General features: G+C 36.6%; 2 long non-coding RNA genes across 3 annotated transcripts in view; both read right to left on the bottom strand.

Annotated features, from left to right (window-relative positions):
* LOC125934456 (uncharacterized) overlaps positions 1–17,695 on the bottom strand; it is a 114,470-nt gene that overhangs the window by 72,415 nt on the left and 24,360 nt on the right. Inside the window, exon 1 of one of the 2 annotated variants that reach the window (XR_007461409.1) lies at positions 9,068–9,243. The exons of the other annotated variant lie outside the window; for it this stretch is intronic. This is a non-coding gene — a long non-coding RNA (uncharacterized LOC125934456). Of the gene's footprint in view, positions 1–9,067; positions 9,244–17,695 lie in introns of those variants that run through there. 2 annotated transcript variants of the gene reach the window in all.
* Positions 10,097–16,739, bottom strand: LOC125934457 (uncharacterized). The gene is made up of 3 exons (XR_007461410.1): positions 16,553–16,739; positions 13,219–13,306; positions 10,097–10,465 (listed from the first exon to the last, which is right to left on the bottom strand). It is a non-coding gene; the product is annotated as an uncharacterized LOC125934457 (long non-coding RNA).

The following is a 17,695-nucleotide window of genomic DNA, read 5'->3' as shown; positions in this document are numbered from 1 at the left end:
AAGGAGGGCACTTGTTGGGATGAGCACTGGGTGTTACACGTAAGGAATCACTATATTCTATTCCTAAAATCATTATTACACTATATGTTAACTAATTTCGATTTAAATTGTTAAAAAAGAAGTGTAAAAGCAGGGGCACTTGGGTGGCTCAGTTGGTTAAGCACCCTACTTTGGCTCAGGTCATGATCTCTTGGTTCATGGGTTGGAGCCCTGCGTCCAAATCTGCACTAAAGTGCAGAGCCTGCTTGGGATTCTTTCTCTCCCTCTCTCTTTCTGCTCCTCCCCACCTCCTCTCAGAATAAATAAACTTAAAAAAGTAGAAAAGTAAATCTCCATGTCAACATCATGTTATATATTTTAGCTTACTATAAACAAATTAAAGATTTGGCATTACATCATTTATTTATTTATGTATTTATTGCTGAGTAGTTCCCATCAATAAAAGCTATGGGCAATTATTCATTCATTTGTAGTTTACAAAGCACCTATCTGTATAGCATTTTATTTCATTCTTACAATTTTTCTGTTAGATGGGAGAAATTTTTCCCATTGCATAGATTAGAGAATGGAGGTTTAGTGAGATTATAATAGACTGTCCCTAGACGACATTCTGCATAAAATGCAGCATTTTTCTTCATCTGGAGGAAGACTTTGGATTTGCAGTACAAAATTTAATAATTTGAGAAAATATAACAAAGTGTTCCTGTTTTCTCCATAATTAATGGAAGGACCTTTTTTATACCATGCTGATGTGATTATAGTAATCATCATGGTAACAAGAATAGAATATACTAAAAAAGGGAGAAAATATCAAGCTAAATCTTCCTTAGAACTCCTAGCAACTTAGAACTTTGAGCATTTGAAATGCTCAAAGCGGCACCTTATTCTTTTCAGATCTAAGTTCCCTCCATGCAATTGTTTCCTCCATATGAAGAGCTTTCAGTAATTTAATTTTCCATTTCCACATGGTTCAGTAAGTTACTACATCAGCCATGAGACTTCCAGGAAATTTAACACAAAAGAGTTTACTATTTTTTATTTAAAACTTTTTTTAACGTTTATCATTTTTTTGAGAGACAGACAGAGCGTGAATGGGGGAGGGGCAGAAAGAGAGACACACACACAGAATCCAAAGCAGGCTCCAGGCTCTGACTGACAGCACAGAGCCCAACGCAGGGCTTGAACCCACAGACTGTGAGATCATGACCTGAGCTGAAGTCGGATGCCCAACCAACTGAGCAACCCAGGCACCCACAAAAGAGTTTATTGTAAAAAGGAAAAGTATTAGAATCACATAATGTAAGTTCCAAGAATATGTTTTCTTCAGGTATGTCTTGATCCAGGGGCTCAAATAATGATGTAAGGACCCAAACACTTTTCTTCTACTGGTTCTGCTTTCCTCAATGCTGGCTTCAATTTCAGGCAGCAAAATAATTGCCAGTAGTTCCAGACCACAGGCTTCCAGGTTGAAATACAGTAGGAAAAGCACATTTACCTTTTCCTTAGCAGCTCAAATAAGTTTTGTTTTGCTTCATTGGTTCTTATTGAATAACATATTTATATCTGAACTTTGGCCAGAGAAAAGTGATACTTCAAATGGTTAGGTATAAATCTCAAGTAATTTCCTTAAACTGGAAGAGAGTCAATGTCAGGCAAAGCATACAAAATGAGAAGGAAAACAACATGTAGCCTCGCAGGAAAATTCATATACAGTTGCCAGAAGAAAGCTTAATGGATTCTGAATGGCAGAAACAGTAGTCATTCATGACAGTTCCATACAGGTCTTATATTAAACCCTAAGCCCAATTTTATATTAAATGAAGACTGAGAGTTGGTTTCATAGCATAAAGCTACATAAGAACAAGGAAAGGTGCTATATAGATCAGGTTCCCCGGGAAGCAGACTCTGAAAGGAAGATTGCATGCAGGAAGTTCATTGGGATATGTACTCATCAACACCCATGTGGGTAAAGGAAGCAGTACTGAGCACTGGAAAAAATTAAACTGCAAAAAAGCAATAAGTGTGGTCTCATCCAATCCCACATGGAACTCTTAAGCTAGTCTGGTCTTCAGAGTTATACTGAATTGAAAGAAGATTACCAGGACTTTTTCCCCCCCACATTGTCCATAAATTGGATGTAGGCTGTTCCTGAGGAGGGTACATAACCTTGGGGCAAACTGGCCTTCCACTGAGGGCAGTTGCTGGGACTCAGCTGTGCCAGCAGATAACTCTACCAAAAGCCGAAGATGAGGTGTGATACTGAGGTGGGTGATCTAGAGGGCACACCACAAAATTCATGGGTTTACCCCTTGTGCTACCCAGATACATTGGGAGTAAATTAGTTGGCTTCATTTGAAACACTTTCTCCAAGATTCTGGTTGGCCTCTTTTCCTGGAAAGACTTGCAAGTGCAAAGTTAGTGGGATAAACTATAGCCCTTCCACCACTACAGCTGTTCTCAACACCTCAAAAGATATTTATCACCTCCTTCCTCTGCTACCAATCCTAGATTCCTCTCACCCTCAACTGGCACCTCTGCCATTCTAAGCCCCAAGGCTTAAGCCCCTGTTAAGTATACCTTTCTCAGACTGGTTACTGCATTTGTCAATTTGTGTTCAAAATCAGGCAGGATTGTACCAAAAGACACCCAGTGGATCATCTGGGTGTGTTCATTGTATAACAGCAACCCTATCTTCTCTTGATCATAATGATCAATTATCCATGCCAGAATGGTGCCTTCTTTCCCTGTCTTATGGTTTCTTGGCACAAGGATACCAAAGTGACTGGACTCTTAACCATAGATTAGATTTTAATGAGACTCTTGCTGTGTTCCCTAGTAGAAGGATTCTTTCTCTGAGAACCATTATTCTCTACACCCACAGAACCCAGAGTTGTAGGAATTAGAAATACAAATTCCATAAGAGGCTCATTGGGAGTAATAGGAAGCAGGTCAACTCTACTACCATTTATTGCTTCCCAGACCTATATAGTCTACTTACTATGGACACAGCATCATATAATGATTATGATTAAGAGTGTATGTGGTATTCTATGCCCTTAAAAAGCTGTTCATTCATCACTTCATTACTCTGGCAGTCCACATTTTCTCAGTGGTGTGGTAGAGGATAGAGCAATAAGTAATATTGCCATGAGTTCACACGTTATCAAGTGGCCCCTTGGTATGATGCAGTGTTATGTGGAATCCTATATCCATGGATCAAACACTACCAACCTTTTGGATAATAGAGCTAGCTAAATCCTTATGGGCAGGAAAGTCAAAAACATACCCAAAACATATTCTAGTTCCGGTCAACATTAGTTTCTTTTCATTCCAAGGTAGAAGGAATTCAATAAAATCAACTTATAATAATGATTACCAAATGGCTAGTTGGTCTTCTCAAGGAATGGTGCCATTTCAAGGGCTCAGTATTGGCTCTGTTACTGGCAGTTTAGAGATTAAACAGCAACAGAGTGAGACTAAGCTGGGTGAGTTAATGCCCAACACTCGTAGATAGCCTCCATCCTTGCCACCATGGCTACTCCCAGAATTGAGTTGGTAATGACAGAAACTGGTTGACATATCCTGGACAAATCATTATTGTCCACTTAGTTGTTCAGTGTCACTTCTCTATGAATGTTCTCTGGTAAACATTAATATATAATATAAAAGCTTTCAGATAAGATGAAATTAGAAACTAAATTTATACTCCCACCTGAAGCAATAATAAAAAGTGATAAAATATATGAAACCACAGTTTCAACACTCTAGAGAGTAGGCAACAAATGACATTGATCCTATGGGTTAAGGAGATGCAGCTAAGAGTCCATATTTAAAGTATAGAAAGAAAGAAACTGTCAATCAAAATTGTATACCCAGTAACAATATCTTTTAAAGCTGAAGATGAAATAAAGTCTCTTTCAAACATATGAAAACTGAAAGAATTCACAAACAGAAGACCTGCACTATAAAAAAAGTGGAAAAGGGAGTCCTTGAAGCAGTAATAAAATGATACTGAATGGAAACAGGGATCTACACAAAGTAGTTAAGAATAGCAGAAATGGTAACTACATGGGTAAATATTTGTGATTTTTTTTCTTATTATTTAAATATAACTAAAACAAATGATTAAACAAAAAGACTATCAGTGTACTCCAGGATTTGTAACACGTAAAAGTGTGAAATGATAGCATAATGTTGGAAGAAGAAAAATGGAAGGTTACTATCATAAGGTTCTTACATGTTTAACATTATAGATGAAGGGGTATACTACTTGAATGTAGATTGTGATACATTAAACACGTGTACTTTAAACCCTAAATCAACAACTAAAATAACAAAAAATTACAACCAATAAGCTAATAGAAAAGATAAAATTGGGCAAAAAAATGCCACAATTAATCCAAATGAAGACATAAAAAGAGGAAAAGAAAACGAAAAAACAGATGGGCATATAGAAGATGAATAGCAAGAGGACAGACTTAAACTTAACCATATCAATAATCACATTAAATGTAAATGGTCTAAACATGCAAATAAGGCAGACTGGAGGGGGAAAAAAACCCAAGACCCAACTATTTGCTGCTTATAAGAAGATAAATTGTAAATAGAGACACAAATGGGTTAAAATTAAATGGATGGAAAAAAAGATATATTTTGATAACACTAATCAAAAGAAAGCTGTGTTGAGTACATTAATTTTGGCATCATCTTCAAGTAAACAGACTGTACTAACTTTTGATAGGATATAATGGGTCATTTCTGCAGGCCCAGAGGATTCAGCAAGAAAATAAGTTATTAGTTTCTCAGGTATTTTAACTTAAATATCCCCATCCCAAGATTCAGCATTCCACTTCCTCCCAACCAGGATCTTTAATTTTCATAGCAGAATTGATGGCTTTGGGAATTCAAATTCTCTGCTCTTAGGGAACCTGATTCTGATCCTGATAGCCAGTGTTCCCATTTCCTGGTTTTGAGATATGTGGGTTTCTTTATATCTTACTGTTGAAATCCTTTGACTTGCACACTTAAATAAGTGACAAATAACCCACAGCCTTTCATTATCTTTCTGCATTGCATCCATGGCACTCAAAGATAACCAGTTTCACAGATATTATGATTATTAGTTCCCCTAAACCTTTCATACCTGAGCTATTGACTCTTCTAGTGTATTTCCTTCTACCAACATCTGATCTTGGTTCAACACTATTAGACATTTGAATAATTTTACTGACACATCATGTCACAGGCTATCTACACTCCACCTACTATTAGGATTGGGGTTCTCATTGCCAGCTGACCAGGAAGTAATCAATTCCAAAATCTCATTTTAGAGTCTACTTCTCATTTAGTCTTCTGGTTCTAACTATCTTAGGTCAGTATCACCAGGAAACAGACTCTAAGATAGATTATTTGCATTCAACTAGTTTATTAGAAAACATTTTTAAGATAAAACGTGATGTAGTTCCAAGAGGTCTCAGCTGATCCCATAGAGAACTCTGAAGTTGTATGTCCCAACTTCAAGCAAGCAAGAGGACCAAGCTCTTATGCCCAACATTGACCAATCTTTGCATATGGGCTGTTCCTGAAGATGGGACATAATCTTGAGCAAAAGACTCTCCTTTGCTTAAAGTAAGGTACACACTCAGCTGTGAGCTGTCAGTAAGATAGACTGGGACAAATCAAATATGTGTACTATAAACCTTAACTTCTAAAACAAAAGGTGAGTGAATTGTATGCCTTCTAATGGTAGAAGATGCTGGGAAGAAATAAGTGGGCAGGTGAGGAATATAGGTAGCATAACACAGATCTACCACAAAGCAATATAAAGTGAAAAGAGAAAAAAAAAGTAATTCTGTTCCTATTCTTAGAGATTCATGAGCTACATAACAACAACAACAAAGTACCACTGCTTCCTCACTTTCTTGGTGGAAGAAGAAATCTTGGGAAGATGATAATGAGCATACACCTCAGTAGAAATTTTTGGCATCTTTTCCCAAAAGAATATGACAGAAGAGATCCCCTATATTAAATAGTTGTCAAATGGTTATGCACTTATTATAGATGCATAGTGTTTTGTTTTGTTTTGCTTTGTTTTTACATCAGGTAGATAGATGGACATATCAGTCCATCAGAGAGAAAAGGGAAAAGGTTAAGGAAACAAAGAATCTAGCTGATACTCATTTTCAAATCAAACAAAACCATTTTCCAAATGCTAATTTCTCTCAATTGTCAACATGAGCTCAATGCTTCTATTTCATTCTCACTGGACCCATATGGGAGAATTGGTCTACTCAATCCAATAATAATTCTGTCAAAGTCATTTTTTTAATATGTAGAGAAAACATGTCTGTCTGAATTTTTTCCAAATAATCATTATGTGAAGTAAATAATTCCAGATCACAATTTCTTTCTACCTCCATTTAACTCAAGTACTCTCATAAGGAAGCACTTCTCTGTTAGAGTTAATAGCTCTATCCAAAACATATCCATATCCATATCCGTAACAGATCTATCCAAAAGCAAAGAACTGCTCAAAAACCAAATGTATCAGACAGTTTCATTTACCTGCCTAAAAATAGTTTTATTTTAAATTCTATTTCAAATACAACTCACCAAGAACTGATCCTATACATTCTCGAGACAGTGCCTAACAAAGTCACAATCACAGGTTCTAACTACCCCTCCAGAGTAAGCTTTGACAAAGTACATGCCATGAAATTCATATCATAGAACCACCAACTTTTTAAAGAGCTTCAGAAATGAAATAACACCTGCTTTTACATTCCAAAAAGATCAGTACAGAATCCTGATGTTCAGGTTACTAACACTAGGGTAATGACATAACTGCATGAGTCTACTCAAGATGCCATAACAAAATACCATAGGCTAAGGATCTTAAGCAAAAAAATTTACCTCTCACAGTTCTGGAGGTGAAGAAGTCCAAGATCAAGGGTATCACCATATTCAGTTCCTTTTAAGGACCTTCTTCCTGGTTTTCAGATACTACTTTCTTGCTTTGTTCCCACATGGCAGAGAGGGAGCTTTGGTCTCTCTTCCTCTTCTTATATGGACACTATTCCCATGACGGTGGCCCCACCTTCATGAACTCATCTAAACCTAACTACCTCCCAAAAGCCCCACCTTCAAATGTCATCACATTGGGGGTTAGAGCTTCAACATATAATTTTGGGGAGGATACATTCAGTCTATTACATTACCACATTCAAGAGATTCAAGATTCAATATTTCAAGGCTGTCTTCAGCACATTAAAGGAATGCCTACATTAGTTGCATTATTATACAAGAATTAAAATTGGTCACAAAAGTATGTTTTAACAACCATTTTTAAACATAATTTTAATGATAAATAACTGGTTAGATAAACACTTTTTGTACTGTAGTCTTGAATTTCATTTTGTACTTTAATTAGCTACTTTATCAGCTAATCTAAACATTTGGCATTATACAGAAAGCTCAAGCATTGAGAGACCATGGTTAATTAAATTGCCTGATTAACTAAATGTTAAGGTAGAGGATCTCTTAATTCAACAATTTCTGAAAACACACACACACACACACACACACATACACACACACACACACTATATCTATCTATGGCTGTGTAGTTAAATACATATATCTAAGTTAATCTTTCTTGGTGCCTCAGAATCTTACAAGGCTTTAAGGAGACTTTGATCAGAAATAATACTATTATACTATAAATGCAGATGGTTCAACATTAGTCTGTCTTATGCATATCATAGTAGATTTGTGTATTTTTCATCTTCTAAACAGGAGATGGAAAATAATTTAGAGTCCTCCATTAAATGGATGCCATACATATTGATAAAGAACATGTATAAGTCCAATCAATCAAGTATTTCAGGGTCAGCAAGAGAAACACCTATATGTTAACCTAGAATAACAAAAGCTTGTCACAAATATTCACAATATCGTAAAGCAGATGAAATTAGTTGTAATAGTATAGTCATTGTGCTTTGGTCCTAGCTACAGAACATCTGGTAGGCTTTAGCAATAATAGTTGTTTGGTCCTGAAAGATGGGACAAATTTTAACTGAAAAACCTAAGTTATATTTCTTTTCCCAGCATTTATACTTCCCAAAAGTGAGGATTTGATTGATGATATTTCAATATTAAAGGTTGTATTAAACCCCCCACCTGTCTACTCACTTTCAATCCAGAGCTACCTGGGAAGTGACAGATTCCTTTCATGTTCATCCCATTTACATTCTAATTATTAGAGCCTGGCCCAATCATCTCTGTTAATTTAGCAACTGGCTCCATCTCCCTAACAGAGCATTCTGTACATATGGCTGAGATTGAAGTAGAAGAGTAAACAGTTGGTGTGAATTTCTATGAACCAGGGATAGGGATATATGAAGTCTAATCAGTCAGGTTTGAAAGTAATGGAAGTTAATTCACAGGAATCTATTTGACTCAGTTTCCTTTATATGAAGCCCTCAAGAATAACATCTTTCAAAGACCTTTTCCCCTAACTCCACCAAACAAAAAAATATGAAGTCTTTCTCTTTATTAGACCATGAACCCAGCTTTTACACAGCACCCAGATTTCTCCCTACACAGTTAACAACTCTTCCATCCCAATTTCATTTAAATAACTTATTTCCAGGAATTCATATGACTCTAATTACACCGAAATTTTTGGAAACATATATTCATTATTTTCAGTAATAACTTTCCTCAGAAGTCTTTTTGTATTTCATGTATCCTAGAGCTTATTCTGAAAATCTCTGGCCACTTGCACATATGATTCTTGAACTGAGTATCTAAATGGTGGTGTTTGGATACACTGGACCAAATAGAGAAATTATCAGTCCACATTCATGTCTGATCTCATTTTTTCCTACTCTGGGATAAGCAGTGGACTTAACAAGTTTTTCAATGAAACAGACAAATGAAGGTTATACCTTTACTATGTCCCCAAAAGAATATCCTCTCCAAAAAACATTGGTCAACAGTAGTGGTTACCTAATATTTTTATTACTTAGGTCTCACTTTAAATCTATAATATTAAAAACATTCTTACCCAAAGGAAGATAAAGTAAAATAGTCAATTAAAACATGGTATTGGCTTAAGATGCACTCGACTTCAAAATTTTCACACTTTTTGTAAATTTTCTGTGCTGGAAACCTTTTCTTCTTCCTGTTCAACATTCAGAACAAAGCGTGTACATGTCTACAGACCTATTTGTCAAGAAATAAAAGTAACGAATGAGAGTCATATTTGAATAACAAGAGTGGACTAGACATAAGAGAATAGAACAGGCTTAGGCAGCTTCAATTCCCCATTTTAAAATGACTTACTATTGTTGGGAATATTAGAACATCAAAAGGATAAATTCAAAACTCAAATTAGTTCCTGTCCTCCCAGGAGAGACAGCCTGCATGATTCTGATCTGTCTTTCATGTGTCGTTCTCGCTCAAACTTACACTTTCAAGGGCTAGAGTGTCATTTCAATATGCAAAGGAGCATTGGCATTAATGAGAGTTATATTTAGAATTCCTTCTACTGGGAGATAGAATATAATATTAAACTTGTGAATTTTAAGGTCACAACAAGGACGTATTGACAAGCTAAAGTTTCAAAACTATGTAAATTAGCTACTTGGATAATCACAGGCTGTACAAATCAGCTCATATTAGAAGAGACAAGTTTGTTCATTCTTTCCACAACTAAGGATTTGTCAGAATAGGGCTATGTTATATTCTGATAACAAGCCTAAAATATCACTGATTTATTTTTTAAAAAGTCTATTTCTCCCTCATACCACATAACTACCATGTCAGGTCTTTTTACCCCTGGTGCCGAGTGACAGAGCAACAACCATCTCACAGGCTGTTGGCCACTCTGACAATGGGAAAAAATAGATCTAGACTGTATTGCACAAGTGATTAACTGTTCCTGCCTAGAAGTATCCCTCACATCTCTTACAAATTATTGGCCGAAACAAACCATATGACTGCATCCAACCATAATGGGGAAGGGAAGTGCAATCTTTTTTTTTTTATCATAGAACAGCTAAATATATTCTGGATATTGCAAGAGGATACTATTATAGGAAAACTTATTTTCTGGTTGAAACTACCTTCTACATAGAATGCATTTGTTGGCAGCAATGGGGAAGTACAATCTTTAAAAACAACAGCAAAGGTCTGTCCTTAGAAACTTAGAAACTAGTGAAGGAAATCATACATGTACAAAATATATACATAAATGAAGATAACTCTCTATTGTAGTAACTGACATGGAAGAGATAATCAATGATGTGGTAGAAAGTAATGTGAGAGGAAACAGATGAATAAGAAGGCCCATTTCAGATAATGTGGTCAGTTACAAAAACAAAAACAAAAACAAAAGAGTAGATACATTTGATATCTTACCCTTGACCTCGCAGGTCCACTCTTATTCCTTTTCCACTCTGTGCTTTGAGAGGTTGACATGTGAAAGACAGAAAAATATGCCACTTTGGTATATACTGTTAGTTTGAACTGTAGTCACTTAAAAAATAGCAAATGAAGAGACGGGCATCTCTGAACTCCCCTTATCTGCCTAAAGACAGATTCTCCAAAAGGAGCTCAATTGTCATAAATCTCCTCTCTAGGAGTTGTATCAAATGGGGAAGATTGACTCTTTCTTTGGTGTTGTTGAACTACCAATTTTGGAAAGGAGGGCCCAAAACAAGTCCATTGTTGTGGGGACACAGGGATAACTGTTATGTGAATTGAAAAGTTCTGGGATAAAAGTATCTTTGGGATACAATAATGAAGACCAAGTTTTAAATACAAATGTTTAGGATTAACTTGTAATTGAGTTATTGGATCCTTGATAGAGAATTGGTCCCTAATTCAAGGCACACAGGGTCAGAAGTTAGGGATCTAGAAGTAGATCCCTACTTCTAGGGATCTTCCTAGAAGATGCCTCCCTCTTAGCAGCTGGAAGAAGGAAGGAAGGAAGGAAAGAGAGATGTGAGTCTGGGTAGATTAGAGTCTGAGTAGAAGGATGCAAAGAAGGGTCCTCCTGAAGGGTAAGCTATTTAGTAGATCTGTGCTAGGATAAGGGCTTGCCCTCATGAATTACACAGAGCGGTAACCTCAGGTAAACATCTTGCTAGCTTCAGTTTGCTAGAGAAGAAATAGATTCTCAGACAGGAAACCTCATCTGACTAGTTTCAGGCAGAGAGTAGACTGATAAGATGGTAATTTTATGTGTCAAACTGACCAGATCACAGAATACGCAGACATTTGGTCAAACATTACTCTTGGTATGTCTGTGACAATATTTCTGGATAAGATTAGAATTTGAATCAGACTCAGAATTTGTAGACTGAGTAAAACAGTCTAAGTGGGTCCCATAAAATCAGTTGAAGGCCTAAATAGAACAAAAAGCCTGCCCCTTTTGCAAGTAAGAGGGAACTCCTCCTTCCTAACTGCCTTGAGCTAGGACGTAGGTTCTATCCTGCATTCATACTCAAACTGAAAGAAGACTGACTCATCACAGGAGAGGAAACTTGAACAATAGCATACCTCCCCACTAATCTTCTAAGGGCCCATTCATCTGTCCTAAAAATCATGTACTCTCCCTTAAGAGGCCTACATCCCCCACCTTCCCTTCCCCAATTAAAATAGTGTTTAAGTCTGAATTCTAAGTCACCTCAGGGACTCACTCATTTTTTCCTTGGGTATACATGAAATATATGTGTTAATAAACTTGTTTGTTTTTCTCCTGTTAATCTGTCTTTTATTATAGAAATCTCAACTAAGATCTCAAAAGGGTGGAAAAAATATATTTTTATTCCCCTACACATGTATGGACTCCATCAATGGGCTTCCTTTCCTTCTGGCTTCCAGTTAGTTTCCACCACTAAGAAGCAGAAGGGTGAAATCGGGGAGAGGCAGAAGAATGAAGTCTTCCCTCCTTTTATGGTGGAGATGCTGCTTGCTGGGTGTAATCCCCAGCTATGGTTACAACTCCTGTCAGATGTATTCCCTCTCTGCCCATAGTAGTGGCCACACCCTCCCCAGTTCCTTCGGGCCTAAGAGTGGTAATTCCCTGATGTTTCTAGTCCCAGGGAACTACACTACCCACTGTGGTTTCCCTAATTGCCACAGACTGAATTGTGTCCCCTCAGATTCATATGTGAGGACACAATGAGAAGGTAGCCCTCTGCAAGCCAGGAAGAGAGCCCCTACCACACAACTCAAGCATGCTGACAACCTGACCTCAGACTTCCAGCCTCCAAAACTGTGAGAAATAAAAATTTCTGTTGTCTAAACCACCCAGTCTATGGTACTCTGTTTTGGCAACCTGGGCAAACACACTAGCCTATACCCTTATAAGAATCCCTTTATTAAATTCCCAAATTACCTACTATGAGTTTGCCATCTCTGTTCTTCTGAGATCCTTACTAATGCAAAATATGTACCTTTAATTCTCATTTGTTTGTACCTATGATTTCTCACAAACTTGTAATTCCTATATACATGACAGATTAATTATGACTTATAAAATTAGAACAAATTATTGTTTAAAAAGGAGAAATATTTAAATCAATATATCATTTGTGTTTTATTTAAGGCACAAGATGGCATAATTATTCGTACAAGGGGACTGGAAGGCTAGGCAGATCTGGGGTTTAAAGATAGTCTCTGGTGTGATGCTAAGTGAAATAAGCCATACAGAGAAAGACAGATACCATATGGTTTCACTCTTATGTGGATCCTGAGAAACTTAACAGAAACCCATGGGGGAGGGGAAGGAAAGAAAAAAAAAAGAGGTTAGATTGGGAGAGAGCCAAAGCATAAGAGACTGTTAAAAACTGAGAACAAACTGAGGGTTGATGGGGGGTGGGAGGGAGGGCAGGGTGGGTGATGGGTATTGAGGAGGGCACCTTTTGGGATGAGCACTGGGTGTTGTATGGAAACCAATTTGACAGTAAATTTCATATATTAAAAAATAAAAAAAATAATAAAAAATAAATAAATAAATAAAGATAGTCTCTGCACAGAGTGGCAGAATTACCTACCAAGTTATCTCTCTAATGTTCATGTTCCTCTCCTGTCAAGTGAGCATCATCATTTGCTCTATAACCAATGCAGCTATTATAGGATTGCAGTAACCGCCCAAAGTGAACCACAGAAAACTGTTACCATTAATTATTATTATTGTTACTCTCTTACCAAAAATCCTTTTGTGATAGTGCTATTTTTGGAAGCTTCTTCAATCTTGAGCATATCAATGGGTGCTAGTCCTAACAACCCGCATAGCCTATGGGATTTTTATATTAAAGAGAATGAATTAATACCTATTAACAAGCTCTAAAAGCAATATGAACTAAGGCCAGGAAACATCCTGAATTTTGTCTACAAAACATTCTCTTTAGAAGGGAAGCTAATCAACGAATTATTACCTTTAATGAAGTTCTTATATTACATTCAGGACACTTGATATAATTTACTTTAATTAATTACTTTGTTACGCTTAGAGGAAGTTGTTTGACAAATTATTTGTCCTGCCCATAGATTCTCTTATTATCCCTTTTCTTCCCTGCTGCCAGAACAAACATAGACATAACCTAAACAAAGAGCTAAAAACTACTAACAAGCATCAGCACCTACCTCAGCAACTAACATGAGACATATTCACATAAGACCTTATTTAATTTTTCTTTAGTAACACAGAATTTTCTATGGTTCAGTCAATAAGCATTTTACAGGGCAGTTAAGCCAGGCTCTGAAATCTGCACATATTATGAACATTTGTAACAGGAAAAAGGATTTCTCAGCAGGTAGATTGAATCATGAAAAGTCTGAAAATCAACAATTTATGCAACAAGGTTATGCAACAAGAAATTCTTAGCTTTTTAAATCCAACGTCCAAAAATAATTTCTAATAAATTGCTACTTACACATGACCTTGAAAGATACCTAATCAACCCATACTTCTAAGATGAGAGTGTTAAGTGAGTTATAAGACCTTGATCAAGTTCTTTAACCTGTACAGTTTTTAGATTTCTCATTAAAATGGGGGATATAATAGCACATAGGGCAAGGGCTGCTGAGAGAACGAAATGAAATAAGGCATGCAAAGTAGTTCCTGATACATAGGAAAGCACTCAATCATTGTTCGCTATTCTATTATAATATCTGATATCCATTCTAGCTATAGAATAAGATGACCTATTGCCCTTCTAAAAAATTGACTCATCCTACAATAGAAAGAGTTATTCTTACTATTATATGATCATTATTTTAGTTTAAGGCTTTGCTGTAAACATTTGTATGCCAAAAAGAATGACAATTTTCAATTTTCAAGGTTATCTGTGTGACTTATCCATGAAGATCACTGGCTTATTTAAAAAAATTCCATACCAATAAGCAAAAAAAGCTGTTTCTTATTTCTTGCTCATCAGTCTACAATAAAACTAGGGTAAATTTTATGCTAAGCAGCTTAAAGAGACTGGAAAAACAGGTTTTAAATATCAAATCCTAAATATCTGTTGATTTGCTTCAAGGATTCATTTTAACTATGCAATTAATAACTTTAAAAAAGAGCAAAAAAATGACCAAATGGAGATCTTATTCATGTTTGAGGTTTCTGAGTTTTCTGATAGGTATGTCTTTTATAACTCCAAGTACCTTTGTAAAATGGGAAGAGGTATAATCCGAAATAGCTTACAACATGAGGCAATATTTCTAAAGTGCATGCATGCCACATAGATGGTCGTCCTTACTGGATGCACTAGTCAGTAGGAAGGCATGCTCATCCAGTCAAACATCTTAAAGTCCACTTTTTTCCCCTCAGTCAGGACCCAAAATGTAAGGGATTAAGCAAATGAAACTCCAGCCCTTTTAAATATCTTTCTTTTTTATTTTTTTCTTTGGAAAGAAAAGTCTTAAGACAATAACCACTTTGCTTCATAAATTAATTGCTGTTATTTTAGCTTAAGGGTTACCATGTAAAAATACAATTCAAGCAAAGGTGGCATGCTAGTCAAGTTATTCTACTTCTATATTAAAGTCTAAAGCTGGATGAAGTTTGAACTTTCCTATAGGATCAGAACAAAAAAGGATTTAAAACTGATTTTCCCAAAATACATATTCACGAGACAAATCCCCAGTATCATGCCATGGGCAAATGCCTCAGACCTTATATTCATTTTCACCTGGAGTTAATAACTACAGATTAACAAGTGACTGCCCACCAAAGTCTGGGAAATAAAAGGGCCCAATATAAGTGTCCTTTAAAATGCTTTCAAAAGCTCCTGAATGTGGACTGTTATACAAGATAACTTTCTTGGATTCTTCAAAAGTCAATGTCGTAAAAACAAAAACAAACATTATTTTTGCTTCTCTTCCCTTATGTTCATCTGTTTTGTAACATGGAGGGGGACAAAACATAAGAGACACTTAAACACAGAGAACAAACAAAGGGTTACTGGCGCGGTTGTGGGAGGGGTGATGGGCTAAATGGGTAAGGGGGATTAAGGAATCTACTCCTGAAATCACTGTTGCACTGTATGTTAATTAACTTGGATGTAAATTTTAAAAATAAATTAAATTAAAAACAAAAACAAAAGCAAACACATATGTCAAAAAAATTCTTAATTGATTGATTTTTTTACATAGAAGCACACCTATTAAAATGGTTTGTGCACAGCAGCCAGTTTGCAATTTGTAGCAAAACAATTAAAGCCCCTTGGCATCGCTGCATTAAGAAATACATTAAGAGCTGCCTGGGTGGTTGAGTCAGTTAACCATCTGACTCCCACTCAAGTAATTATCTCATGATCCTTGAGTTCGAGCCCCACTTCAGGCTCTGTGCTGACAGCTCAGAGCCTGGAGCCCGCTTTTGATTCTGTCTTCTCTCTCTGCCCCTGCCCCACTCACATTCTCTCTCCATCAAAATAAATTTTTTAAAAATATATTTTAAAATATAGTAAATATATATATACATTTATAAAAAATATATATTTCTCCCACAGAAGTGAGAGAAACAAAAATAATATAAAAACAGAGAGGGGGACAAAACATAAGAGACTCTTAAATATAGAGAACAAACCGAGGGTTGCTGGAGGGATTGTGGCTGGAGGGATGGGCTAAATGGGCAAGGGGCATTAAGGACAACCCTTGTTAGGATGAGCACTGGGTGTTATATGTAGGGGATAAATCACTGGATTCTCCTCCTGAAATCATTATTGCACTATAAGCTAACTAACTTAGATGTAAATTAATAAAGTAAAAATGTTTTAAATTAAAAAAAAAAGAAACACATTAAGAATTTTCAAGAAATTCTTTTTTGGGGATCTACGATCCAAGCTGTTCATTTGCAAACTGGACCCTATACATTAAGGGCAAGGAGAGAGCAAAGAAAGAAACAGACCACTCAAGATTGGTAGGTGGCTGTTTCAATAAGCAAGCGAACTTACATATGAGGTTTGCCTTGGGTGTTGCAAGATAAGCCGATCTCTGCACTGGCCTGCCATAATCTTAAAAGTTTATATAAGGGCCTTACCTAGTTCAGTCACATGTACCATCAATGGCCTCAACAACAGGTTGCTCTTTCAAAGTTGCATCCTTGACAACAGCTCCAGCTGTAGGAAATGGTGGGAAGGACATACATTCTAAGGGGAGGGGCTGAAGAAGTTCCTATTGCCCAGATCCAGCCCTCAGGTCAACTAGAGGTTACATCCTCTTAATGATCTCCTACAACACAAGAAAATAATTAAAAATTCTACTTCCATCCATAGATCCCTGTCCGATGATAATTGTGGAACTAGAAAGCTCTGTCGTGCCAAGACAGTGGATGGGTAACAGGTTTTGTGGCATATACAGCAGAGTACACACAGAACTTAGAGCATGCCTTCACTCCATCATTTCTTCAAGTCTTTCTGTCTATAGTATACAGAGGGGACACAGCAGGGCAATGCTAACAAGAAAATCCTTTCCTAACCTCTGTCTCCATCCAACTCTACCTTGTCAACTTTCAAGAAGGAAAAGTAGTTATGAAACAGATAATTGGGTCTAATTTCTTATTGCCCCACCAGAAAACACAAATGTAGACAGACACAATAGCTTTAACCTGCCCTGTGCTTTTTCTATTTAGCACCCCACATAAGATGAGAGTATCTGAGAATCTCCCTGCGTGCTTGGTCTTTGCTCTGTTGTCAGTCTGGTAGCACTCCTGTTTCTTCACCTGTGTCTGGGATCAGCAAATCACTGAAGGGCCTTAATTCAGAGCCAAAAGAACAGTAGTAAAAGAACAGAAAATTCATCCTAGTGTGTGCACAATCCCATGTGATCCTCCATAAGCTAACATAGCAGGCAACCCCACAGGCAGGTGCAATAGGTTAGTGCAAAATAGAAATCAAGTTCATAATAACAGTAATGTTTAAGGACTTATTATGTACTAGATGTCAAATAAGGTACTCTCTGAATGTCAACTATAGAATTCTGAAAAAAAAAATCTCACAGATGGAATAACTGAGACAATGAATTTACGTGCCTCTTTCAAGAGTTCACCTTAATCCAGACCTTATTCCAGTGCCTGAGTGTTTTTCATAACACTGTATCTCAAAGACCAAAGGTTTTTGGTGAAGAGGAAAGTAATGAGGGTTAGAAAAAAGGAACTAAAGCAACTTTCAGAGCAAGTCACACG

The sequence above is a fragment of the Panthera uncia genome (assembly GCF_023721935.1).
Source record: "Panthera uncia isolate 11264 chromosome A1 unlocalized genomic scaffold, Puncia_PCG_1.0 HiC_scaffold_17, whole genome shotgun sequence".
Taxonomy (NCBI): domain Eukaryota; kingdom Metazoa; phylum Chordata; class Mammalia; order Carnivora; family Felidae; genus Panthera; species Panthera uncia.
Note: the sequence above shows the minus strand (reverse complement) of the source record. Positions and strands in the feature narration are given on the sequence as shown.